Below are 26,336 nucleotides of genomic sequence, written 5' to 3'. Positions count from 1 at the left end.
CTGTGTCTCCCACACACATTCCCTGTGCATCGCGGTTAGAGGAGAGCCCTGCTCCCCAGGCCCCAGGCTTGCTTACTCCAGGATCCAGGCTGCCGGAGAAAACACCAATTCCAATGTCATCACTTGCCAGGGGCAGAGGAAACAGGGCGCTCCGGGAAGTCTCGCGCCAGCAGTTAACTACTCCAACTCAGAAATGGTACATAGACCTTATCTTCTCAACTCATGGGCCAGGACGAGGCACGTGGCCCCCACGACCATGGGCGGGGCCATCAGGTGCACTTCTGTAGGCCTGGAGGAGGAGGGTAGGAGCAAATACGAGGCAAAGAACGCCACAGAGCTCAAAGCAACCTTGCCCTTGTACAGCCCTGCTAATCAAAGGGAGCGTGCTGCTAAGTATGTCCAGGGAGGCTCTCAGACCATAGAAGGTAAACTTCCCTTGTCTGAGGCTCCACTGAGCTCTCACCTGAATTTATAGCCAGGGCACTTCCCCTTCCCCCCCACCCTGTCCAATGTCCATTCATATTCCAACTACATCGTGGCCACAGATGCCACATCCTCTCTTCTCCTTCTGCTTCATCCCATTCCAGCTCACAAACCAGTAAAAGGAATTTAGAAGGCCAAGAAGACTGTCTATCAGAGGATATCACTGTTTTCTCTAACTTGACATGGGCCAGTGGCTTTCTCCCATCATGTTCCCATGTAGCGTAACAACAAGTTCTGTTTCCTTGTGGTCCCGATGTTGGCTTGATAACTTGAATGGCTTACCTGTGTTTATTACTTGACTTCCTCTTTCCTTCCTCTCTATTTGCAGGCAAGGTCTTATAACTTGGCCCATTCTCTAGAATGTTCTCCACCATATTTGACCCGTGGCTACCAGACTTCGTGCTAATCTCCCTAAAGTCTCCAGAAGAAAGGATCTCCAGACATAAACACACTGGCAGTGAAACAATGACATTAATAAGCAGAAGGAAGGTGAGTAGATATTGTTGTACAATGCCTGAAACATGCATACACATTATTTTACAGGTTGAGCCAAGAATTGTTATCGGCTTTCTATTTCTCATTTAGAAATACACTAATGGAGCGGGGGTTTCATGACCAATTTTTTTTTTAACATCAGGCAAACAGTATTTCATAGAAAAAATATTTGCAGGATAATGATCATCATTTTGAAATGATAAATGTATCCATTAATCAATGTATATAAGAATTCTAAACAACTATTCTTCTAATAACAGACCTTCAAAATACATGTAACAAAAACTCATAACACTGCAAGGAGAAGTACACATCTGGAATTACAGTCAAATATGGCAAGACATCACTCTCAATACAATTTATTGAATAAATGGAAAACCAGTAAGGATATAGCAGGTGTGACAGTTTGAAGTTCTTTTATGCATCCCAAAAAGAAAAAGATTATGTTTTTTTTGAACTAATCCATTCCTGTGGGTGAGAGATGTTTTTGATTGGACTCGTCAGTGAGACGTGCCTCAGGCTGAGTCTCCACCGTCTTGCTGGATCTGATAAAAGCAGATGCACAGAGTAAGACAGGCACCCACAGGAACAGGGAGCGGTGCCATTTTTGACCCTGCAATTTCCCCCATATAGTTCCATATGAGCAGTGCCTCAGTAGGGCACTCCTGATGCAACTGCCATAATACTCTTGAAAAGTATGAACAGGGAAGCGGACTTGGCCCAGTGGTTAGGGCGTCCGTCTACCACATGGGAGGTCCACGGTTCAAACCCCGGGCCTCCTGGACCCATGTGCAGCTGGCCCACGCGCAGTGCTGATGCGCGCAAGGAGTGCCCTGCCATGCAGGGGTGTCCCTAGCGTAGGGGAGCCCCACGCACAAGGAGTGCACCCTGTAAGGAGAGCCACCCAGCGCGAAAGAAAGTGCAGCCTGCCCAGGAATGGCGCTGCACACACGGAGAGCTGACACAACAAGATGACGCAACACAAAGAAACACAGATTCTCATGCCGCTGACAACAACAGAAGCAGACAAAGAAGACGCAGCAAATAGACACAGAGAACAGACAACTGGGGCAGGGGGATGGGAGGAAAGGGGAGAGAAATAAATAAATTAATTAAATTAAATTTTAAAAAGTATGAACAAAAGTGCCAGTGAGCCAGTCAGCCCATATGTAGAAGGTTTAAGTGCCCAGGTAGAGGCTTGTGGTTTTCAAACCAAAATATCTGCTTGACAATATATGAAAATCTACTTAAGCCCATCTTGGGGCCAGAGGTAGGTCTAGTAAGTTTCTCTGTTCCACAGAGGAATGGAGTGAATACGAAGTATCTTTGGGAGAGGGGAAAGAAGTTTCCAGGCCAGCAGAAGAGCTTTTTTTGTTTCTTGTTTTTTTAAGATTTATTTTATTTATTTCTCTCCCCTTCCCCCTGTTGTCTGCTCTCTGTGTCCATTCACTACGTATTCTTCTGTGCCCGCTTGCATTCTTGTCATGCAGCACTGAGGAACTGTCTCTTTTTGTTGCATCATCTTGTTGTGTCAGCTCTCCATGTGTGTGGTGCCACTCCTGGGCGGGCTGAGCTTTGCGCGGGGTGGCTCTCCTTGTGGGGCACACTCCTTGTGCATGGGGCACCTCTATGGGGGACACCCCTATGCAGGGTGTCCCGTGTTCCACGGCACTCCTTACTTGCGGCAGCACTGTGCGTGGGCCAGCTCATCACATGTGTCAGGAGGCCCTGGGTATCGAATTGGACCCTCCATTTGGTAGGCAGATGCTCTATCAGTTGAGCCACAACTGCTTTCCCTAGCAGAAAAGTTTTAAGTCCAAAGTTATAGAACCAAGCCTCAAAAAGGCCACTGTAGATTTGCTTTGAATGCCAATCATTAACATGCCAGATGGCCATCTGGGTTGTCTATTTCCTGTAACATGTCACACCCCTGGCCATGTGCTTCAGATAGATCACAGACTTCTACTTTCACCCCTAGTAATCCCATGTTCTTGACAAGCCACATAATGGAAAAGAGAGGCACAGTGGGCATGGAAGGAAGGGGATCTTAATTTGCGGTTTCAGTGGAGGCGGTATATTCACCACACTGCACCTACGTATTTTTTTTTTCAGCAAATTTTTTTTTTAATTTCTCTCCCCTTCCCCTCCACCCTCCCCCCCACCCCGGTTGTCTGTTCTCTGTGTCCATTTGCTGTGTCCTTTTCTTTGTCCACTTCTGTTGTTGCCAGAGGCACGGGAATCTGTGTCTCTTTTTTGTTGCGTCATTTTGTGTCAGCTCTCCGTCTGTGTGGCACCATTCCTGGGCAGGCTGCACTTTCTTTCATGCTGGGCGGCTCTCCTTATGGGGCGCACTCCTTGTGTGTGGGGCTCCCCTACGCGGGGACACCCCTGCGTGGCAGGACGCTCCTTACGCGCATCAGCACTGCACATGGGCCAGCTGCACACAGGTCAAGGTGGCCCTGGGTTTGAACCCTGGACCTCCCATGTGGTAGACGGACGCCCTAACCACTGGACCAAGTCCACTTCCCTGCACCTATGTATTGAGCACTTATGAGAGAGGCACTGTCCTGGACACTGGGAAGGGAAGCATGATCATCGTGGACCAGGGCCCTGATCTCATGGGATTAACATTTTAATGGAGTGGAAGAAAGAATGAGCACATAAACAAGTGAACGGGATAATTTGGTGTGTCAATAAATGCTAGAAAGAAAATAAAACAAAATAAGATGATTTTTAAAATGAAACAAGAGTTGGATGTTACTTTAGCCAGGTTGGTGAAGTGGGATTTTTTTCCTGCGGTAGTGTCGTTTGAACTGAGACCTAAATAATGAGAAAGGGAACTGTAAGTTCAAAGACCCAAAGAGCAGTAATGAGCTTGGTGTGTTCAAGGAAGAGAAATAAGGTCATATGCCTGAAGAAAAATCAGTGAGGACTGGGGAGATGAAGTGGGAGCAATAAATTGGCCATATCCATGTCATGTGGGGCATTAAAAATCAGGGTAAAATGTATCAATAATAAGTATATGTGTAGCATGGTTGTCATGAGTCAAAGTTAGGATATTCGGCTTTGCGTTTGTCTCCCTTACATCTGTTCATCTATTCCACCCCAGCCCCCTTGTATAGCAGCTGGGTATTTGGGGTCTCAGAAGTTAGTGAGAAAAAAATTATTACATCTTAGGCCAAGTAACCTAGAAGCAGACTCACAGACAAGAGTTCATGTGCAAGTAATGTACGAAGTGCGCCCGGAAGAAACCAGTAAGGGAGTGGGCAAAGCAAGACAGAGAAGCTTAAGAAGCTAAGGAATGGCGGCGGACTTGGCCCAGTGGTTAGGGCGTCTGTCTACCACACGGGAAGTCCGCGGTTCAAACCCCCGGCCTCCTTGACCCATGTGGAGCTGGCCCATGCGCAGTGCTGATGCGTGCAAGGAGTGCCGTGCCATGCAGGGGTGTCCCCGCTTAGGGGAGCCCCACGCACAAGGAGTGTGCCCCATAAGGAGAGCTGCCCAGCGTGAAAGAAAGTGCAGCCTGCCCAGGAATGGTGCTGCACACATGGAGAGCTGACACAACAAGATGATGCAACAAAAAGAAACACAGATTCCCGTGCTGCTGACAACAACAGAAGTGTACAAAGAAGACGCAACAAATGGACACAGAGAACAAGACAACCGGGGTGGGGCAGGGGAAGGGGAAATAAATAAATAAATAAATCTTTAAAAAAAAAAAAAGCTAAGGAAGGGAGCAATCTCAGGCAGAATTCCACAGATTAGGTGCATCTGTCTAACCCCGTGGGGAAATTCTCCATGCAAATTACAAGCCCAAGTGACCCCACCTTGGGATTTTAAAAAGTGAACTTTCATATCCTCACACCTGACAGTAAGATCACCCCAGGAAAAGCGGGCTCCAGTAAACTGAGTGCAGTCTTCTAAAAAGAGCTGCAGGTGGTAACTGCTGGGAGCAAAGGCACACTGAAACCCTGGAGAGAGACAGCAAGACACATATACATATATATACATACAGGACTATCAAGTCTGAGAGGGTCGGGCAGAGTCCAGACTTAACACCTACTTCCATAACATGGTTCCACCACTTACTCCTTGGTATCATCTCAGTTTTCCTCACCTATCCAGTAACTACATATCTTAGTAACTACCTTATGGGGTTAAACCAAAGTTTTAAATAATGGTAATGCATTTAAACTTCTTGAAACAGTGCCTGGCATACAGTAGGCACTCAATAAATGTGTGGGTCATTTGTTTTGTTTTTTCACTTAATCAGGCATTTCAATCATTACACCAATCTAATGGAATATCTTCTCATCTATTGCTTTCACAATGCTCATGTGAAATCATAAAAGCGCCACCAATTTAATTGAATGTAATATCATTATAATAAGGTCGGTTGGCAAGCTAGAAGATTATCCTCAAAACCTTCAAAGAGAAATATAACTACATTCCCAATTATACATCAAGATGTCCTTAAGAATTACTCTTCCCCCTGGGGAGAACTTGGAATATTCTTAACAAAAACCAGGGAATCTATCATATAGATTTAGAAATCATAGATGTCAAAAAAAATGTCAAAGTCTTTGTATTCAAGTCCATTGTGGGAATAATAGACTTTCAACTGCTTCATGGATGTATTTCACTGCTTCCACAATTGTACTTCAAATGCTATCCTCCTTCCTAATAACAAAGGTACATGTTCACTTCAGCAGAATTTTTTATATCTTGATTAAAGAACTCTATGTCAAAGAACCTCTATTTAGGATTCGATGGGACTTTGAGCATTTAATCATGTTCACCTGTCTTTTACCATCTCACTTCCCAGCACCCACATTTTGAGCTGCTTCCAGGTTGACCCATTACTTTCCATCCATTAGAACCAGTCCATATGTGATTGTCCTTTCATCCCGTTGAGTCTGGAGGCTGGAGGTTCTTCTCTGGAGGAGGGGAAGAGCACAGAAATAATGCCTTTAGAGACAGGTTGAGTGCCCCAACAAAAATACCTCCCTCATGACCTTATCATCCCAAAATGAACCCCAGCAGAGGACAAACCCCCAAACACATGTGCACAGAGCTTTCAGTCTGTTTTCTAGTGGTTAACTCTCAAGTATAAATAGATCGCCAATTACGAGAGGAAATTTCTGCCATGAAAAACACCAAACAGGAAAGGAGGAACTAAAGGAAACAGACAACAAATGAAGAAGAAACCTTTGAAAAATCTATAGTACGTATCATTAGAACACTGGGAAGATATGACCACTTGTGAAATAGAATAAGATGCTAGTAAAAAGTATCAATCCAAAAACAATAAGGAGCTATCATTAAAATGCAATTGAAATGAAAATTTTGATGAATAGGATAAATGATAAATTTAAGGAAATTGCCCAGAAAGTAGGACAGTTTTCCAAAGGCATAGTAAATAGGAGAGAAATTAGATGATCAATCCAGAAAGTCCAATATTTGATTAATATGAATTCTAGAAAGAAAGAATGAAGGAAAAATTATCAAAATAACAGTTAAGAAGATAACTGAAAACATGAATCTCTAACTCTCTAAGTGTCAAATAAAATGAAGAGTAAGAGACTCAATCCAAGGCATGTTATCATGAAGAATCATAATGTCTGGGATAAAACTAAGATTCTAAAAGCTTTCAGAGAGAGAAAATACGTCACATACAAATATTTAGAACAAGAAAGGCAACACTAGATGTTAAAATAGATTGGATCAATGCCTTAAATTTCTGAATATTATTATTCTTAATCTAGACTTCTAACCATCAATCAAGTACAAGTAGAAAACTGATAAAAAGTAAAAACAGAGGCAACTATTAACTCTAAGAAAAACAAAAACTGACTTAAAAATGCAAGTATAACGTACTGCCTATCTTAGCAGTGAATGGTATCTATAAATTGAACCAATGTAAACACCAATTCTTCATTTAAATAAAAATTGTGATACATTGGGTGGATGGCAGACAGAGGAAGTGGAGGGAGAAGAATTGTAGAGGGAGGTATAAGGCAGAGAAATCCTCAACTACCAAGCAGGAAATCAATGAATAGTGTTAAGAAATAACAATATAATATATTATTCAATATATTATATATCTAAAAAGGACTGAAAATAGTTGTTTCTGGGGACTCAAGTTAGGGAATGAAAAAGGGTGAAGTAGATAGCCACAATTCTTTGAATCTCAAGTGTTTTGGTACTACTGGAAATTTTTAAGTATACATATATAAAACTTCCATAGAAATGATAAAAAAAAATCTCTGAGGAGGAAATAAGAAAAGTATTTGGCTTTCATGACCCATTCTCCCTCAACAAATGCTGTCAGATAAAAAATTATTCTTGTTGCGATGGTACTCATTTCAAGAGAGTCTCTAAGGAAATCATGACCCACTCAGAGTTTTAAATACTAAACCAGTTTGGGACAAAAAATCAAAAATATGTCTGTTCACCAGAAAACAGAGATTCAAATCAAATAAATAAAACATCAAGTTCAAGTTCCCATATACGTGCCTTAGAGACATATACAAAATATAGCTTGGTAGAACAATTCAACCAAGACAAAAGAATTGACCCCTCTAAAAAGTGTGTTTACCTGAGAAGCAGTCTTAAAAATTGAATTATTAAACAAGAATATCCTCTAAGCTGTTACAGTTGGAGGGGTAGGGGTTGACTTCAGCAGATGTTCAATGTTGTTTAACAGGATAATCATGCTTCCAGGACTTTCTACATAGCGGAAATTCCACTTTCAGCTCAAAATCCTTCCTGGAAATTATTCTTCCTAAGAAAAGATGGAAGAGGTGAAAAACTTCACCCTATGCCATAGCCAAGAACTAACAGGACAAAGGGCTTAGCTCGGAACAGAGACTCCAGAAGAGCCTAAGCTCCACCAGAAAAAAAGTCATTTTTTGGGTAGGGAGTAATTTAGGGCCAGGCATTTTGCAGATTACACAGGAGGAAAGTAAACCTCTTAAGCAGAAAGTGGGTATACTTAAAGTGAACTTTTGAAAACACATCAACTCTAAGAACTTTTTGTAAACTCTCTTCCTCACCTTCTTTTTATTTTTGCAAACAACTTTTTTGAGATGTAAATTTCATAGACAAAATTCAACTAAGTTGATAACTCGATGATTTTTTTGTAGACTTATTGAGTTGTACAGCCATTGCTATAATCCAGTTCGAGAACATTTCCATAACCCCAATAAGACCCTTCATACTTATTCACAGCTAGAGTGAGTTACTGTGAATATCTCAATATTTATCTTTTTATTTATTTATCTTTCTATGCAAAAGGAGAAAGACTTGACCCAGCATTGTTGACTCTGAAGATGGAAAGGGGCTGTGAGCCAAGGAATGGAGGCCACCTCTAGAAGCTGGAAAAGGCAAGAAAACAGTCTCCTCAGAGGCTCTGGAAAAGAATGCAATCCTACTTACACCTTGACTTTAGTCCAGTGAGACCCATTTAGGACTTCTGTGCTCCAGATCTGTAAGATAATAATGTGTGTTGTTTTAAGTCAAAATCTTTAAAATTCATTTAAGTATTGCACATGTCTGTTAGCTTTAATATTAAAATGCATTGGCTTACATATTAGTTTCCCTCCAATTTTTAAAAAAATTAAATCGATATTCCAGCTCACCTTAGATTCCATTGGTATGAAAACTGTAACCTTGGGTAATGGGAATTATTATAGGGAAACACACAGGGGACATGTAAAGGCAGGGTAATTGACTCAGGAGTCTTTGTCTAGAGTCCAAGTCCAAGCAGTTGTGGTCAGCTTAGCAGAGACACATGGGCCCAGGAGAGGCAGTAGTGGGCACTACAAATTGCCATGGTAGCCTTCCTAAGAAGCAGGCAATAGGCGTTTCATGACCCTCTATCCTGTATATACACTTTTCATTTCAGGGTTTTTCATCATTCTTTAACTACTCTTCTGTAATTGGCTTCTAGTCCCAAAATAAAGATGCCCACCTGGTACTGGTATGAAGAGATATTAATAGTTAGAATGAGGTGGATCATCGTGACAATTGTAGTCAAGATTTTGAAGCCTTGAACTTTTTTTTTTTTAAATATAGCATCGCTCCTTAAAGAAATATTGCTTTAATAAACGATTTTTCCTGTTATACAGAACAAGCAGCTATGCCCCCACCAAAGTATCCCAAAAGATTTCTCTGAAAGGGAAGCTTCTCCTTGCACATTCTAATGCTCTTTTTGTTTAGCTTGTCAAATATTAGAATGGCTCCAGGGTCTGTTAGTTAATTCCTCAGATGATCAACTCATTGTTCACTAGCTTAGGTTCTAGGAAAGGTACAGGCAAGTCACCCAGCCCCAAGACCATAATTTTTAATACAATTTCCCAATAAAGGAAACCAGGGTTCCTTGGAGAAAAAGCTGTTTCTAGGACTGAGGCAGGTGATATACAAGATGAGCCTGAAGCACCTTGTAGTGCCAAAAATAAGGACAATAACAACAACAAAAATGGAGGTATATCAAAGTGACACAGGAGTCTACCTGGAAAAGTTTCCAATGGCCAAAAATAGACCAACTTGAGAAAAAAACTAATTATGTAGAATTGAGTTATAAGCCACAGTGTAAAATAATTATCCTACTGGTTTAAATAAATGGTTGAATAATAAATAAATGGATGTGAAGAGAAAAATCTCCCATGCAGAAGAATTCAAAATAATTTGTATAGATACTTTTCCCTCAAGAAGGTGAGCATAACTCCCCATCCCTTCAGTATGGCCTCTTATAATGACACCCATGCAAAGAGTAGCATATGAAAGAGAAGGTAAAGAGTAACATTACAGTGGAGAAATCTGAAAAAGACTACCTAAACCAGGTGGTCAAGGTCAACATCAACAGTGAGAAAGCATGTCAGTGCCTGCCTTTGAAATAAGGTGATGAGGATGGCACTTGACCTCTGGAGCCTTCCTCTCCAAAACCCGCAACCCCAGTCAAACTAAGAGAAAGCCATCAGATGAGCTCAGATGGAGGAACTTTCTACAAAACACCTGACCAATGCACCCCAGATCTGTCAAGGTCATTGAAAACGAGCCAACTCTAAGGCATTGTCACACACCAAGGGAGGCTAAGGAGCCATGACACCTAAGTGTAAAATGACCACCTGGAATGGACCCTGAAATAGGAAAAGGACTTTAGAGAAAAACCAATGAAATCCAAGGAAAGCATGGAGTTCAGTTAACCGCACGTGTACCTGTGCGGATTTCTTAGTAGTGACAAAAGTACCACAGTATTGAAAGATGTTAACATTAGGGGCACAGGGTGGAGGTATGTGGAAACTATCTCTACTCTCTTTCTAACCTTTCTAAGACTATTCTAAAACAGGAAGTTTATTTTTAAAAAAGCAAACACAATCAAGGTACAACCGAAGAGTTATTTCAGAAATATCTCTGCCAAGAAATATGCAATAAATTACCCTAACTACAGACAATCTTCTGTTCTTTTTAAGGAGTCACTCGCTGCTCAGGTGTCATCCATAGCCAGTGGCTTCAACCCACACTCCAACGACTCACAAATCTATACAGTCACCTGCCTCAGCTCCTATTCACATACCCCAAAGCCTTCTGATGTCCCCACATAGCTGTCCTTAGGCCCCTCATGTGACATTAATTTTTGAACAAAAAAGCTGTGCATAGTGGTTGCCTATAATGTCCAACGCAGATTCATTTTCAGGAAGGCTGAAGATTGCAAGTTCAGTCCCTTGGCTGGACCTAAAATTTTGTGCAGGCTTCATAATGGATAAATATATGTTACAAACTATATGTGGAAAAAAGACCTACTGGCAAATAGACCCAGTCGTTATTAAATGCTCAGAGCAGCCATTAGGATCATCCAAAATGAACTGAAGCCAATTTTTTTCTTTTTTTTTTTTGGAGTGTATGAGGTGAGGAAGTTGTGGTGGAGATTATGAATAAAGTCAAACCCCTTTCTAAGGTTCTAAAATCAGGAAGTTGAGACCTGAGCCTAGGCCAGGGATGAGAATTGAGAGTGTTGCAGTTGTTTTCCATCTTTCATTCATTCTTTTATCAATTATTTATTGAGCACATACCATATACCAGGAAACCCTTGCCTATACTAAGTTGTCCCTAGAGAACCAAATAAGAAGAAAAGCAGATGGAACCAGGAACCATGGGTGAAATAAATCAAGCCCAGGAATACATAGAGGGAAAAGCCCAAAGTTCTTTCATTGCCCAACAATATCAGGCACATAGTAGGTGCTTACTAAATATTTGTTGCAAGAATGAGGGTTCACATCAAGGGTTTCCCTAGACACTGATATGAGTAGCTGGAGAAGACGGTGACAACCCAACAGCAAACTCAGGAACGATTTTCAAGGTTCCATTTCCTATGACTTGAAAGAGGAATCAGTTGTTTTCTATTTTCCGTTGTGATCAGTGACTTTGCACATGTGCTCAACCACCAGTGAAAAAATAAATTACAATTACTATTTCTAAGGGGACTTCGGGGACAGTCTTTGGAATGGCCATACCCAAGAGTGGATTGCAGCGCCTCATTACCAAACACATTTATCCTGAGGTTCCTGTGAGGTGACGTGATGGATTGAGTGCAAGGCGCTTGTTTTTGAGCCAGACAAGCCAAATTAAGTTCTTATTGCAACCTCGTTCCTATATTTCAGAGTTCTCTCCCATCTTAAAGTTAGCCAAACAAGATCAAAGCATCCTTAATATATAACCTGCATAATCGTTTGTGGACTTAGCAGTAAAAGCAGAGGAATCAGCGTGATGTTGGCTCCTGAATTAGGAGCCAAGAGACAAGTGTTCTGGCTCCAGTTCTGCCATTTAACTTTTCATAGAACTTTAGACAGATTATTCCACTTCTCTGTGACTTCGTTTCCTTTCCTAAAATTGGGAGTGGGGTGAAGAGATAGACTGCATCATCTCTAAGGTCCCCTCGAGCTCTAAAACTTTATAATCTGAAGTGTATTTCTCTGATAATAAGGATAACTATTCATGTGTTCACTACGTGCCAGTCCCTTTACAGGTATCGTCTCACAGCAACACTTTAGGCAGGTGTTAATATATTCCCATTTTCAGATGAAGAAATTGAAGCACAGGTTGGTTAAAGGTCACCAAGCTAGTTAGCAGAAAAGCCAATACAAGCTGTCGTCTATTTAAACCACACCCTGTTAAGAGAAATTCAGGCATATCAGACAAAGTGAGGACACAGTTCCTACATTCACACAATTCCATTAACACAGTATCTTGCAAAGGGATGACTGCCTGTACCTGAAGACAGCCAATTCATCTTCAAAGCCTGCATGCTTAGCCTCTGCCTACACCAACATCCTCAAAGGGTAGTCCCCAGACCAGCAACTCCAGCATTTCCTGTGAATCTTAGCAGAAGTGCAAATTCTCGAGGCTCCTACCAACAGAATCAGAAGGGACTGGAGCCCAGTGATCTGTCTGAACAAGCCTTCTGGGTGATTCTGGTGCTCACTCAGTTTGAGAACGACGGCTCCACGTGCTCCTCTTCCATGACCCTCAGGAGGAAAGACCAATGTGATGGTGGAAATCAGGAATCCCAGAGTGTGATGGTTGGGTATCTTTCAAAGGTCTTCTGCTCTACATGAACCAAGGGCTCCTTAAGCTGAGAGACAAATGCCTTCGAAAAATAATTTCAAAAATGTAAAAACCCACAAAAGTAGGTCAACTTTGCTGGCTACTTTAGGCATATCATTTTATCATCTTTTTTTTTTTAAGATTTATTTATTTTATTTATTTCTCCCCCCGCCCCCCAGTTGTCTGCTCTCTGTGTCCATTTGCTATGTGTTCTTCTGGGTCCACTTATATTCTTGTCAGCAGCACTGGGAATCTGTGTCTCTTTTTCTTGCGTCACCTTGCTGCATCAGCTCTCCATGTGTGCGGCACCCCTCCTGGGCAGGCTGCACTTTTTTTGCGCTGGACGGCTCTCCTTACAGGGCGCGCTCCTTGCATGTGGGGCTCCCCATGCAGGGACACCCCTGTGTGGCACGGCGCTCCTTGCACACATCAGCACTGCGCGTGAGCCAGCTCATCACATGGGTCAGGAGGCCCGGGGTTTGAACCCTGGACCTCCCATGTGGTAGGTGGATGCTCTATCCACTGAGCCAAATCCGCTTCCCTATCATCTTCTTTTAAGATGTATGGTAAGCACATCTTACTAAAATGAACAGGTTGTTTTTAAAAATCATTTTTGTTTGTTTGTATGTTTTTAAAAATGCCCATGACTACTTTTTCAGCCTGATGAGTCTCTAGCTCATAGCACTGAGTGTCCAAAGTGCGAGGCAGGGATTTAGCTGCCTGACTCCACTTCATCTCCGTGGGAGAGATCCAGCAGGAGCTACCGACAGATGATTTGATTCTTTACCTGTGATGGACGTTCTCTCCCTCTCAGAAAAAAAACACCTGATGTTCTGAAAGTGGGTTCAAGCATCTGATAATTCTCTTTAGGCCCAAGGCTATTGATTTCGTGACCTTTCTCTAAGAGGTACACTAGATCACTTTCTTAAAATAAAAAATAAAAAATCTCCAGGCTAAGATATTCAAATTGCTGAGACATTGGTATCAGGGGAGACCATTACAAAATCCTCTTCGAGTTGAGTCTGCATGCCTCAAAGAGCAAAAAATTAATATACTGTCATTACACAGTTGAGAGGGAAAATTAATTTATACAGAAATCTTTTCTAAGGCATGTTCAGACTGCCTGGGTACTGCTCCAAATGGGAGCATTATCTGCCTTCCCAAAATAATACACCATATGCCCTAATCTGGCAGACACAAAGATAATTACATGACTCGAGCAGAGCCAATATGCTTGCTAATAAATGGAAAAATGAGGACAATGCAACTCAAAGTTAAGTTCAATGGCTTTTCAGAATTGTGGTAGGGAAGCTACCTGCTGCAATTAAACATGGTGACAAGCAGAAAAAATGGGTCTCTTGCATAGATGAAAAGAGCAAAAGCTGCTCTAAGACCCATTTATTTCAAGGAATATTAACATAGGAAAGGTAGTTGTTTGTGGGTAAGAGTGGTAGTCTTGTATGCTTTCAGGCCATTGGATAATTCCTTTCCAATAATGGGATTCAACGGGGGGATTGTAATACAACTAAAGCTCCAAAATACCAAATTTCATATAATTACCAGGAGTTTTAAAAGCAAAGAAAATTAAATGCGAAATGTGGTGTGGAAATTGGATTTGCGTCACCACAAAGCTACTTCTGGTGCCCGTGACCTCTAATCATGAAAAATGCTAGCCCATAATAAAAGACCGTCATCTAACAGAGGTGTTCTTCAGAGCACTCTCTTTTATAGGCTAGTGAAGTTGCTTAATTATTTTCTTGCACAGCTTCCTGGAAATTCTCATTTCTAAGCTCCTTGGTCCTGACATAAATTAAAAAGTGCTAAGTAACTGGAATTACCGGCTCTGACTCCACATGAGTTTGGAAGAAAGATGTGAAGACAAAAAGAAAAGTTTCTTTACCTTGAAAAAATCCCCTTTTTCTTGGGAAATATTTTCCCAGCAATTTTTTTCTTTATCTCCCCTACCATGAAGCCCTCTGTCCCAGCCCCAACAAGCAGTCCTACCTTAGAATAGAAGAAAGATCAATATTCTAGCGGTGAAAGGGACATTGGCGTGGGGGGACTAAACTAAAAGCACGCAGCCTCTGTTGCACTATATCAAGAACCATCCAGAGGGAAGCAGATTTGGCTCAATGGACAGAGCGTTCACCTACCACATGGGATGTCCAGGGTTCAAACCTGGATGTCCAGGGTCAGGCCTCCTTGACCCATGTGGAGCTGGCCCACATGCAATGTTAATGTGCGCAAGGAGTGCCATGCCACGCCGGGGTGTCCCCCGCATAGGGGAGCTCCACACACGAGGAGTATGCCCCGTAAGGAGAGCCACCCCATGCGAAAAAGGTGCAGCCTGCCCAGGAATGGCGCCACACACACGGAGAGCTGACACAGCAAATGGCGCAACAAAAAGAGACACAGATTCCCAGTGCCACCAACAAGAATACAAGTGGACACAGAAGAACACACAGTGAATGGACACAGAGAGCAGACAAAGGGGTGGGGGAAAAGATATAAATTTAAAAAAAAAAACTGTCCAGAAACCTAATACACTGCTTGGGTAAGAGGTGGGAGCATGGCAAGCCCTGTGGGAAGGACTTGAGCTTAGAAGCCCCTCTTGTCAACCACAGGGGGGAAAAAAGCAGACATTAGGAACATGAGCCCTTGGAGAAGATTCCCTTGTGGAATGCTAATAAATAAGATCCCATGGGCCACCCTTGCCAATTAAATTCCAGGAGAAAGACAGTGACAGATGTGGGGATGCCAGCAGATTTGAGTTCTGTCAGAACAAATGCCTTCGCAAGGGAGCCTGCCTTGTACAGAGGAAGGCAGCAATGATGAAATATTTACATATTTATAAATATCTAGACATTAACGAGCTTGCCATACATGCTCTACGCAGCCTAAGGAGTAGTCCCAGGAAGGAGAGAGGAGAGACAGGTGCATGGCCCTTGATCGGGGGTCCCCCAGGTCAACAATCCGGGCTGTCCGACTCGGATTTCCGTGCCAAGGGGGGCACCTGTCACTGTCCCTGCTTCAGGACGAACATCTAAAAATCGCAGAAGAGATTATGACAAGCACCAGGGTTTACCTAATAGAGCACTTTCTAGAGCACCAGTCCCAAGACATTCTGATCCTGAAAAAAGCCTCTTTATTTGGGGGGGGGGGGTCTCAGTTTCCTAGGCCACGATGACAAATACCACCAGTTGATCTTGGCTTAGACACGGGCATTGATGGGCCCGTGGTTCGAGAGGCGGCAGGCTTGCTTCCTCCCAGGGCTGGGAATGCTCTGCCTGGCAGGCAGTCCTTGGGGTTCCTCGACCTTCCCATCACTGGGCCATCCTTGCTCCCCGGGGCTCCTGCTGACTCCTGGCTCCCAGCTCCTCCCCGTGGCTTTCTCTAACTCTGTCTGAATTTCTTCTGCTTATCAAGGACTCCAATAACTAAGTATAAGACCCATCCTCGTTCAGTTGGGCCACTCTTTAAAATAACACCTTCAGAAGATCCCATTCACGCTGGGATCACCCCCACAGGAATGCGGACCGAGAACATGTCTCATCTGGGGAACACAACTCAATCCACCACGTTTTTTTTTTCACTTAATTTGGGAAATGCTTTATTCTTTGAGACCTAAACTGTTCACTGGTTTAGCAAAGGCTCTGATAAGTCCTGCATCAAAGACCGCTGCTAAACATTATTTAGCCCAATGTTTCCCTGACTTCAGAATCCTTTTATTCACTGACATCTTCATCTTATGCAGTCCAAATTATGCTTCATCACACTACACAACGGAGTGGAATTTAATTAGGAAAAACTCCATCTTACCACTAATTACCGCTTATTTACTGTTTTAATGATGAATTAAACAGTAGCACATTTATTTTCCAAAAGGCTAAGGCTAAGACATATTCCTTTATAAAAAGAGAGAAAAAAAAAAAAAAAAGAGCTGGAGTGGATTGTCCATTAAGTTCTTTTCAGTATACATCTTTTTTTTTTTAATTTATTGTTTGTGTGCCTCAAGGCCAAGGTCAGACTTGCTTCATCATACAGCCAAGTATAAAAGACACAACCACTCCTCAGGTCACTCTCTAACATGCTAAAACAACAGCAGAAAAGCTGAGGGACAGTCTGAAGTGTGCAGGGATTTAGGAGTATTTCTAAAGGAAAAGTGACTGATTTTGATTGATTTCTGGTACAACTTGGAAGATTGCTACAGTTTGGTGCAGGATGCTTAACTCTTTTATGAAATGGAGTGCTGAATTGCTTACCCATTTTCACTGTCATTTAAAACCATTTCTGAATGTGAAACCATCAGAATTAGTTTTCTCCGCCACACTTCACACCCCATCTTGAGCTAACCTTCCTCCCAGCAATTTGATGTGGCTTACCTGCCTCTACCTGCCAGTTCCAGGCTAGTTACATCCTAGGATTGCCCCTAAGATCAAACTGTAAAGAGACTTCCATGATGAGCTAGGAATGGCCTTTAAATTCTCCCCTAATTCTCCTTGTATCAGTCAGCTGTTACCACAATTGTTGTGGCAGTCTGATTTTATTGATGAATTCCAAAAAGAAATATTGGATTATGTTTGTAAACTGACCTTTTCCTCTGGGCATATGAGATTATAATGGATTCAGAGGTTTACTTGATCAAGTAGTTACATAAACCTCTTGTGCCAGTAGGGCGTGGCATGAAAAACATAAAAGGCATGGCAAAGGACAGAGTTAAGAGTTCTTAATGTTGGAGTTTTGACGTTGGGGTTTGATGCTGAAGTCTTAAGATGGAGCCCTGGGAAGTAAGCTCATGGAGGAAACAGAAGCAAGCCCCAGGAAGAAAGGAAACTTGAACCCAGAGAAAGCAAGATTCTGGAAGGGAGGAACCCAGGAAGCCTCAGCCCTCACAGACGTCGGCCGCCATCTTGCTCCAACACGTGAAACTAGACTTTGGTGAGGGAAGTAACTTGTGCTTTATGGCTTGGAATCTGTAAGCTCCTACCCCAAATAAATACCCTTTGTGTAAAACAACCAATTTCTGGTATTTTGCAGCAGTACCCGTTTGGCTGTCTAATACAATGGTGCTGAAAAACAAAGCACCCCAAAACTCAGTAGCTAAAATACAAGCATGGATTTTTCTCCCTCAAAGCTCCCTGAGTCCACTGGAATAATTCACTGTAGGTGAGGGTCAGCTGGCTTGACTCCAAGCTGTGGACCCAGGCTAGAGAGGCAGCCCATACCTGGGCATGTTTTTTAATGTGGATCGCTGGAGCATAAGAGAGCATGCCCACCATCACAAGCACACTTAAGACCTCTGGTCACAACATGTGTGATAACGTTTCACTGACCTAAGAAAGTCACATGGCCAAGTCCAATATCAGTAGGGCAGGGAAGTGAAGGGGAGGCGAGTGGATATTTGATGAGCAATAATACAGACTATATCATTCACTTCCTCCTTGAACCATATACTTTGGGGTTCCCTCACCCCGACTGACAAGTCAGGTTTTCAGCAACCTGGATGGTGTTGACTACTCGTACACTGCCAGCTTTCTCACTTTCAAGAGGCCACCTGGAATTCTAGCCTGCAAGCAATGCTGGAGTGGAGACCTCAGATCAGATGAGTATCATAAGGAACCCAAAGTAAAAAGAGGATGATATAAATCCTGAGGTTAGGTGGTGGCAAGAGTAAAATGGGGAGGTCCAACTCCATCTTCCAGGCCAAAGTGAGCTGCCAGAGAAGAAGATAAGAGATGAGCCTCAACGGTCAGAAGCTAAATTGACTCTGAATAGGCTGGAGGTCAGAGGAAATGCAGGAGGGAAGTTAGGTCCCAGTTGGCCAACTCTCATGGTGCAGGAAGAGGCAGGGAAGTTCAGGTTGCTCTCCTGGTGGCTCCCCCTTGACCATCAGCGTCTGATTTTGGACAGTCCTAGACCACCTTTCTTATCCTGGCCCAAGGCAGAAGGCTGGCAGTGGTCCCTCTCTTAGCTCAAGACAGCGGGACAGAGGCGAGAGCTGGTTTTTCTCATCGCAGCCTCAGCCGAGCTCCGCCTGTGATTAGGAGACATATTCCAGCACCCCTCCAAATGATTCCCCCACTAATTCCCAGTGCTTCACATAGAAATCCCCAACAGATCCTTAAAAAGTGGCTCCCACACTGAGGCGTTCTGATTTGATTGGTCTAAGGTGGGACCTGGGCGCCATCATTTTTTTAAGCTCAGATGATTGAAATGAGCAGCAAAGTTTGGGAACCACTGGTCACTGGTCCAGGAACGCAATCCAGCCAGTCAGACTTTGACAACAGATCATTTCCAATCTCCCCCACCAGTTTTGGATAAGTAGAGGGAGACCCAGAGCTGAGTTTGTACAGAATACCTGGAGAGACCCTACTGGTTCTACATGAGAAAACAAGGATCTTTAATCCCTTATTCAGAAACCCAAAAGACTTTGAACATTCAAAGATTTTTCAAAACTCAGTGGAAGCAAAACCTAACCTGACTTGAACTCACTTGGTGGCAAGACCTGACTATTTATAGTCTTTATTCATCCCACATAGTGTGAATATTCATGCTTTTTGCCAGGAAAATATTAATGTGTTTAATTACAGGGTGCCTTCCCAAACCCTGCTGGAGTTGTTACATAATGCAGGGTATGTGTACCTTTCTTCATTGTGAAAATTTCTGAATTCAGAAAACAAATGTGTGACCCCAAAGGTTTCCGCTAAGGGCATATGAAATCTAGAAAAGGAATTTGTTTTATGGCACAGAAAGGAGAATAAGATAAAATAAAGTAAAATAACCAAACAACATGGCTTTTGTGTGCCTTAGATAAAAGTGCCCACCTGGGTGGATAAATCAGAGGAAAGCACTACCTCTGGGTAGACACAGCCCTTTGCAAGGACCCACAGCTGACGAGCAGATCACAGGCTACATTTTTTTTTTTTTTTTTTTTTTCTGATCAAGCCTCATTTATTGGGGGTAAAACACGGGGATATATAGAGGGGGAAGGGAACATGTACATAGATGATAGGCTGGTCTAGTGGGTGGCAGACGTCCAAGGAGGGGATTGGCCGACAGTTCGCACCGGGTCTGCGGAGTTTAGCGCCTTGCACATGCGTATTGCCTCACTCACCAACCTTGGCCAGATGTCTTTGTGCAGTGCACAAACTGCTCAACCATGCAGGGGGCCTTGCCTAGCAAATTTTGTAGCAGCTGGAGCCCAGGGTGCCAAAATGGGCAAAGCTCTAAGAGAAGGATGCCTAATATTCAATGTTTAGTAATTTCTGCTAGCACAATGAAAGTGTCTCTGTCTCCCAAACCTTCAGCACAGTCTACCACACAAAAGCTTTGGAGGGGAAATTCATAGGATAGTCTGCAAAGGGCAACATGCACAGGATGGAATGTATGGGAGGATGAGCGGATGTCATAAGAAGGCGCTCCAGACTGCCCACAAGCTATTATATAGGATCCAGGATAATGTATCCAACTTTCAAGAGGAAGTGTCTCACGTGACCCTAGCCCATGTCTGGGCTATAATAGCATTTAATTGAATATTTAATATGCTCAATTTCATAGGCAATGACAGATATCAGCAATCTGAGGAGAGGAGGCTAAGACAAAGAGGTTAGGTCATTTGTCCAAATAATTGTTGCAAAAAGCTGGCAAACTCAATTATTCAACCCAGATCTCTCCGATGCCAAAGCCAATACTCATAAACATTACTCTGTGTCTGCATCTCAGCAGTTTTAACAGCACCTAACATAGTGTCGAGCACATACTTGTTCAAAATGGTTCAAAGGCCACTCCACTATAAGCAAAGATGGTGCCCACCCAGCACTTTGTGTCTGAGAGTATCTTGTTAAAACTCGACCTTACACAACAAAGCCATAATAAACACTTCCCCAGACTAATGCTGGTGTGTGAACACTTTACCAGCTCCTGTGTATTTATCTGCCTCATTCACATCTATATAAACTCTACAGTACAAATGTACCCACAATTTCAGCTATATTTTAAGGAGAAACATTTTGCCTTGACCATTTCATTTACAGGATCCATGTAAGTGAATGTCATCGGTCGTAACTTGAAACAAAACCATTCTCATGGACTCTGCAAAATATTCACAGCACTGTTTATCTACAAGAATGGTTCCCATAACCTGACCCTTGTGAATACGCAGCAGATAAAAAAAAAAAAATCAACTAATCAGGATCCAACAGTGCCCTGATCTGTGGCCAGTCGCACGTGGAGTTATATGTGAGTGCTTAACAAGCGAACAGTGTTAGTGCCCAATATGGCACTTTATAAGCAATGTAGATCAATTGAAAAGGTAAAGTTTCTGTTGCTAGTGACTGGCAGACACTATGGGTTATCTACTGAGGCAACACCAAACAACATATCTGAGGGTTGCATGGGGAGGGGTGCACCTGGGGCATACCTCTAAGGCATATGAGTAGGTTCAGGTGTTCACGAGACATTGTCTTGGTGGGGGGAGATCCACACAATAATCGAAAGAGTATTGAATTCTGTCCTGGGGAGTCCAGCTACGTTCTCTAATAGGACAGCCAGAATCCCCCAAGTACAAGGGCAGTGCCTAGAAAAGGAAGACAGACCATTACACCAGGCCCTTGCTATTGATGATTATACTTATGAAACTTTTCTTGTGAAATTGAAACTTAGCCTAGTACTGCCTAAGAGTTACCTCCTGAAAGCCTCCTTGTTGCTCAAATGCTGCAACTCAGGATATAAACAAACTATCTTCCCCCCAGCACGGGACATGACTTCCAGTGATGAGCCTCCCTGGCACCAAGGGATTATTACCAAATGCCAACTAGCAATGCATCTGGAAAAAGACCTTGACCCAAAAGAGGAAAAGGTAAATACAAATGAGTTTTTATGGCTAAGAGATTTCAAATCGAGTCGGGAGGTTGTTCCAGAGCTTACATTTATGGAAGTCTCAGCAGGATCTCAATTGACTGCCACAGTAATAGTGCCTCAAATAGCAGGTCTCCTGAGGCTTCTAGAGACATCCAGAAGCTATAAGCAGAGCAGACAGCTCAGGAATTTGGCACCTTATCAGTGGGCTTTACTTTGGAATTTATGCTCCCCAGTGTAACAGTTAGATTAATTTAGGGTTTCTCTACATATGGCTCTTCTGCCCCTTTTATTTGAACATATAATTAGCACCATACTTGATAAATATATGTCCCGGAGACAAATCTTTGATCCTTCCATGTGCCAGTTGAGCCCTGAATTTCAGCAGCATTGCAATACCTACTCTCCAGTTCATTGGACATACCCAGGACAACTAACAAGGAGTTGATGATGGACAATGCCTGTCCCAAGGAACAGAGCATCTGCAACTGCAAACAAGATAGCCCATCCATCTGCCCCATGGGATCCAAGCTCCCTCTCAATTAGAAGCAGGGTGGGTATCGCCATCCCAAAATCCTCAAGATTGGGGAATGAGCAATGGACTAAAGTAGACTTATTATTATTCTTCTATGGACTTATTATTATTCTAGCAATGGAAGAACTCTTATCATTGATATAAAGGCAGTGGCCACAGAGGTTCTGAGGGATGAGAGAGGGAAGAATAGGTGTAATAGGGGGGCATTTTTGGAACACTGGAGTTATCTTGCATGACATTACAGTGACGGTACAGGCCATTGTATATTTTGACATAATCTACAAAATTGTGCAGGGCAGAGTGTAAACTATAATGTAAACTGTAATCCATTGTTAGTAGCAATGCTTCAATATGTGTTCATCAATTGTAACAAATGTACTACACTAGTGAGGGATGTTGCTGATGTGGGAAGGTGTGGAAGGGGGAGGGGGAGGGAGTGGGGCATATGGAAACCCCTTATATTTTTCATGTAATATTTGTGTAATCTAAAGCTTCTTTACAAATAAAAATAATTGATTAAAAAAAAAGTATCCTTGGGGAGCAGATGTGGCTCAAGCAGTTGAGCACCTGTTTCCCACATGAGAGGTCGTCCGTTCAGTTCCCAGTGCCTCCTAAAAAAAAACAAAAACAACAACAACAACAAAATCAAGCAAACAAATGAAAACAAACCAACTCAGGGGAGACAATGTGGCTCAGTTGGTTGAGCACCGGCTTCCCAAATATGAGGTCCCAGGTTCAATCCACAGACCAAATACCTAAAAAAAAGCATCTTCCTCAAAGGGGTTTCTGGGTACTGGTTATTTTCTATTTTTTGATCTGAATGCTCATCACACAGGTGTATTAGGCTTGTGAAAATGCATTGGGCTGTACCTTTGTGATAGATGCACTTTTCTGAATGTATACCACACTTTCATAAAATGTTTTTCAAAAATAGCTATCCAGCCTACACAAATTAGGCAAATAAAAAGAATGAACTGAGAAAAAATGTCGTATTCATTTCCATGAATAATTGTCACTAGAAATGGCTGCCCAGACAGGGACTACATTTCCCAGAACCCCTTGCTTCTAGAGGGAGCCTTGCAATATGAGCCAAAGCGGTGCATGTCGTTTTTAGGCCACGATGAACCAGGCACTTTATATCGGGGTTCTCAATTTTTTTTGTTCCATGGACCTCTTTGCCAGTCAGGTGAAAAACACGGACCCATTCTCAGAGTGTGTGGCAGATAGTTTTATGATGCTCAACTTCGCATGTCCTTAAATTAAATTTTAAGATTATTCAAAATTACGTTTTACAACTTTCCCATAATTTCAATAACCCATCACTGTTCTATATCTGTTTAAATTGGTCATTTTCAGCAAGCATTCAGAAATTTGAGTCTTGCATGGCATCCTAAAACCCTCTTCATCATCCTTGCCAACTTTTCTGCAGGCCGTTTATCCACTGCTCTCAGAGCACGGTACCTTAAAAATAAAAACCATACCGAGTCCACACTATACTGTGTATTATTTAATAAACATATCACACCAGCACCAACATGTCCCCACAAAAATCGTGTTTTTTTTTTTTAATTTTCAATTCAAGCTCATGGACCCCCTGGCTGACCCCTTGGAGGTCCATGGACCCCTGGTTAAGAAACCGTGCCGGCGGCGGACTTGGCCCAGTGGTTAGGGCGTCCATCTACCACATGGGAGGTCCACGGTTCAAACCCTGGGCCTCCTTGACCGGTGTGGAGCTGGCCCATGCGCAGTGCTGATGCGCAAGGAGTGCCCGCACACACGGAGAGCTGACACAACAAGATGATGCAACAAAAAGAAACACAGATTCCCCTGCCGCTGACAACAACAGAAGGGGAGAGAGAGAGAGAGAGAGAGAGAGATAAAAGAACCCCTGGTGTAGACCATCTGCCTACCCCATGCTCACCCCTTGGGCAACACCTGCCCACTACCCAACAAGCCTTTCATAGCTATATATATATATAATTTAAATGGGGTTCAGTGGCCCTCCCTGCCAAAAGTGCCCCACCACCGAGGAACATGGCTAAGGTGGAGCAGGTCCTGAGCCTCGAGCTGTAGCACGAGCTCAGATCCAAACTACACCTGTGAACCTTTGCAATGCTTCCCTTCTGTGACTTCTAGACCAACTCCAAGAGGACCAAAGGCTCATTAAAAGGCCCTTTCGGGGAAGCAGATGTGGCTCAAGTGATAAGACCTCCTCCTACCATATGGAAGGATCTGGGTTCATCCCTGGGACCTCCTGGTGAAAAAGAAGAAGAGAAAGTGTGCCTGCGTGGCCAGCCAGTGCCTGCACAGTGAGCCGAGTGCCCGCATGGCGAGCCGAGTGCCCATGTGGGTGCCCACAAGGCGAGCCGTTGCCCACCCAAGTGCCCACGTGGAGAGCCAAGTGTCTGTGCAAGTGAGTCACACAGCAAGATGATGACACAACAAAAGAGAGATGAAAGGAGATCGTCAAGGTGAGGTGCACCAGAGACCAGGACCTGAGGTGATGCAATTGGCAGGGAACCTCTCTCCACATCAGAGGTCCCCAGGATCGAATCCCGGTGAATCCTAGAGGAGGAAAATGAGACTATAAGACAGAAAGAGAAACAGATACAGAAGATCACACAGCAAATGGACACAGAGAGCAAAAAACAACAGGGTGGGGGCAGAGGAGTGGGAGGGGAAGAATAAATAAATTATTCCCAGTAGTGGGATCACTGATGCAGGGACACCCACTAATGTATCTGTAGTCCTGATCCCAATGAGAAAAGTAAGCACGAGTTTACGGTTTGGTCTACATTCGCTCCAGCTAACACTTCTGCTATGAAAGCAGAATGGAGAGAGGCAAACCCAAAGACCTTGTGGAGTCAAAACCTAGATGTGTGTTTGAATTCCTGCAGAAAATGATAAATCAAGTGATGAAGAAATAAATAAAATTATAGCCACATCTGCATCACAGACAGAAACACCAAGGTCTAAATCTCTGCGCCCTTCTTTGGATGACACCGAAGTTGAGAAGGGATGGAAGAATGAAAGAGGCTGCGAGGTGAAGTTCAGAGGAGGACAAACAATCCAAGGGAGAAGAAGGACTTGGGATGAGGAAGACAGTGGAGAGCCAAGCTGGGAAGGAGGAAGGCGTCAGCACCCAACTGCTCACTCTAGTGGTCTTGTTCTTTATCGTTGGTCTAATCATTGGGAAAATCGCCTTGCAGAGCCCACATGCAAAGGATGGTAAGTTGGACTGATGAATCTGCCATGTCACAGGATTTACATTTATCATAACCACATGTAAAAGAAATTAATGTATGATGACATCTCATGGGTCTTGCCTTAAATTACTCCTCCTGTGCATACACAAACACACACACAAGTATGTTAATCTTTTAGAAAGTTTTAAATGTCTCATAAATGACTGGGGAAGGGAAAATGATCTTTATTAAATGATGAGGGAAACTGGGAATAATACCACACTGGCATATTGTCAATGTCATTGTAAGCATTGGTAGGCTTTGGGACATGTTGCTGGACTACTTCTCCTAAAACAAGATACTCTTTCTCGCCTATAGGTGCTGGCCCTTGGGAACCGGAGCCCCACACAGCAGGGAGGCTCTTTCACCTCCTTATAGGAATCCCCCGCTCACTCCCAAGGCTTCTTTTCCATGTCTTCAGTACTGTTCATGTGATCAGTTTCTTGGGACAGATGAACAAGAGTCAGAAGCTGAAAAGAATTGCACTGTGGCTGCATCAGATGTGCTCATCGTGAATGAGAGGCATATGTTGACTAATTGACCCAACATATTGGGAAAAAAGTCAATGCTTTGTTCTCTAAAGGGACCAAGCTAAATTACAGTTGGTTCATGTAGTGAAATTGAACTGTTCTTCAGAGGTGTTTAGTGCCTATTTAACTTATTTAAGGTATTGCATCTCATGTTTTCTTATTGTCACAAAATTTCAATTAATGCTGTGCTACCTACGGCCAGTGGGGGACGCTGGCATTGCTCCTGGAGCACTGTGGGTTCCTCTGCTGGGCACTACGTCCCTGTGGAAGGTGTGACTCAATTGAATGTTGGGAACAGCAATCAGGATGTGTTTTTTCTGTGTAAATAAATAACAACTATTACAGGGAGGGAAAATCTAGCAGCAACGGTCAAGTCTAGGTGACCTTGTCAATGGAGAAGAGTAGCTGATCTTCAGAAGATGACCTACTATTTTTCACCATCCTTCAACCACTGTCCACACTTGTTCCCAAGTCTGGCCTGCCCCTTCTCAGGTTGACCCTATTGGACTCATGAAGAGGGAGTCAGGCCACAGAGTGGTAGAAGAGACGGGAACCAGTCATGGGTGGGTGGAGATGGATCGTGAGAGA

General features: G+C 43.2%; 1 pseudogene; it reads left to right on the top strand.

Annotated features, from left to right (window-relative positions):
• Positions 1–256: 256 nt before the first annotated feature.
• On the top strand, positions 257–25,759 carry LOC131277002 (vesicle-associated membrane protein-associated protein B/C-like; annotated as a pseudogene).
• Positions 25,760–26,336: the final 577 nt, after the last annotated feature.

Source organism: Dasypus novemcinctus, chromosome 31 (assembly GCF_030445035.2).
Source record: "Dasypus novemcinctus isolate mDasNov1 chromosome 31, mDasNov1.1.hap2, whole genome shotgun sequence".
NCBI classification, from domain to species: domain Eukaryota; kingdom Metazoa; phylum Chordata; class Mammalia; order Cingulata; family Dasypodidae; genus Dasypus; species Dasypus novemcinctus.
This window is presented reverse-complemented; position numbering and strand designations above follow the sequence as displayed.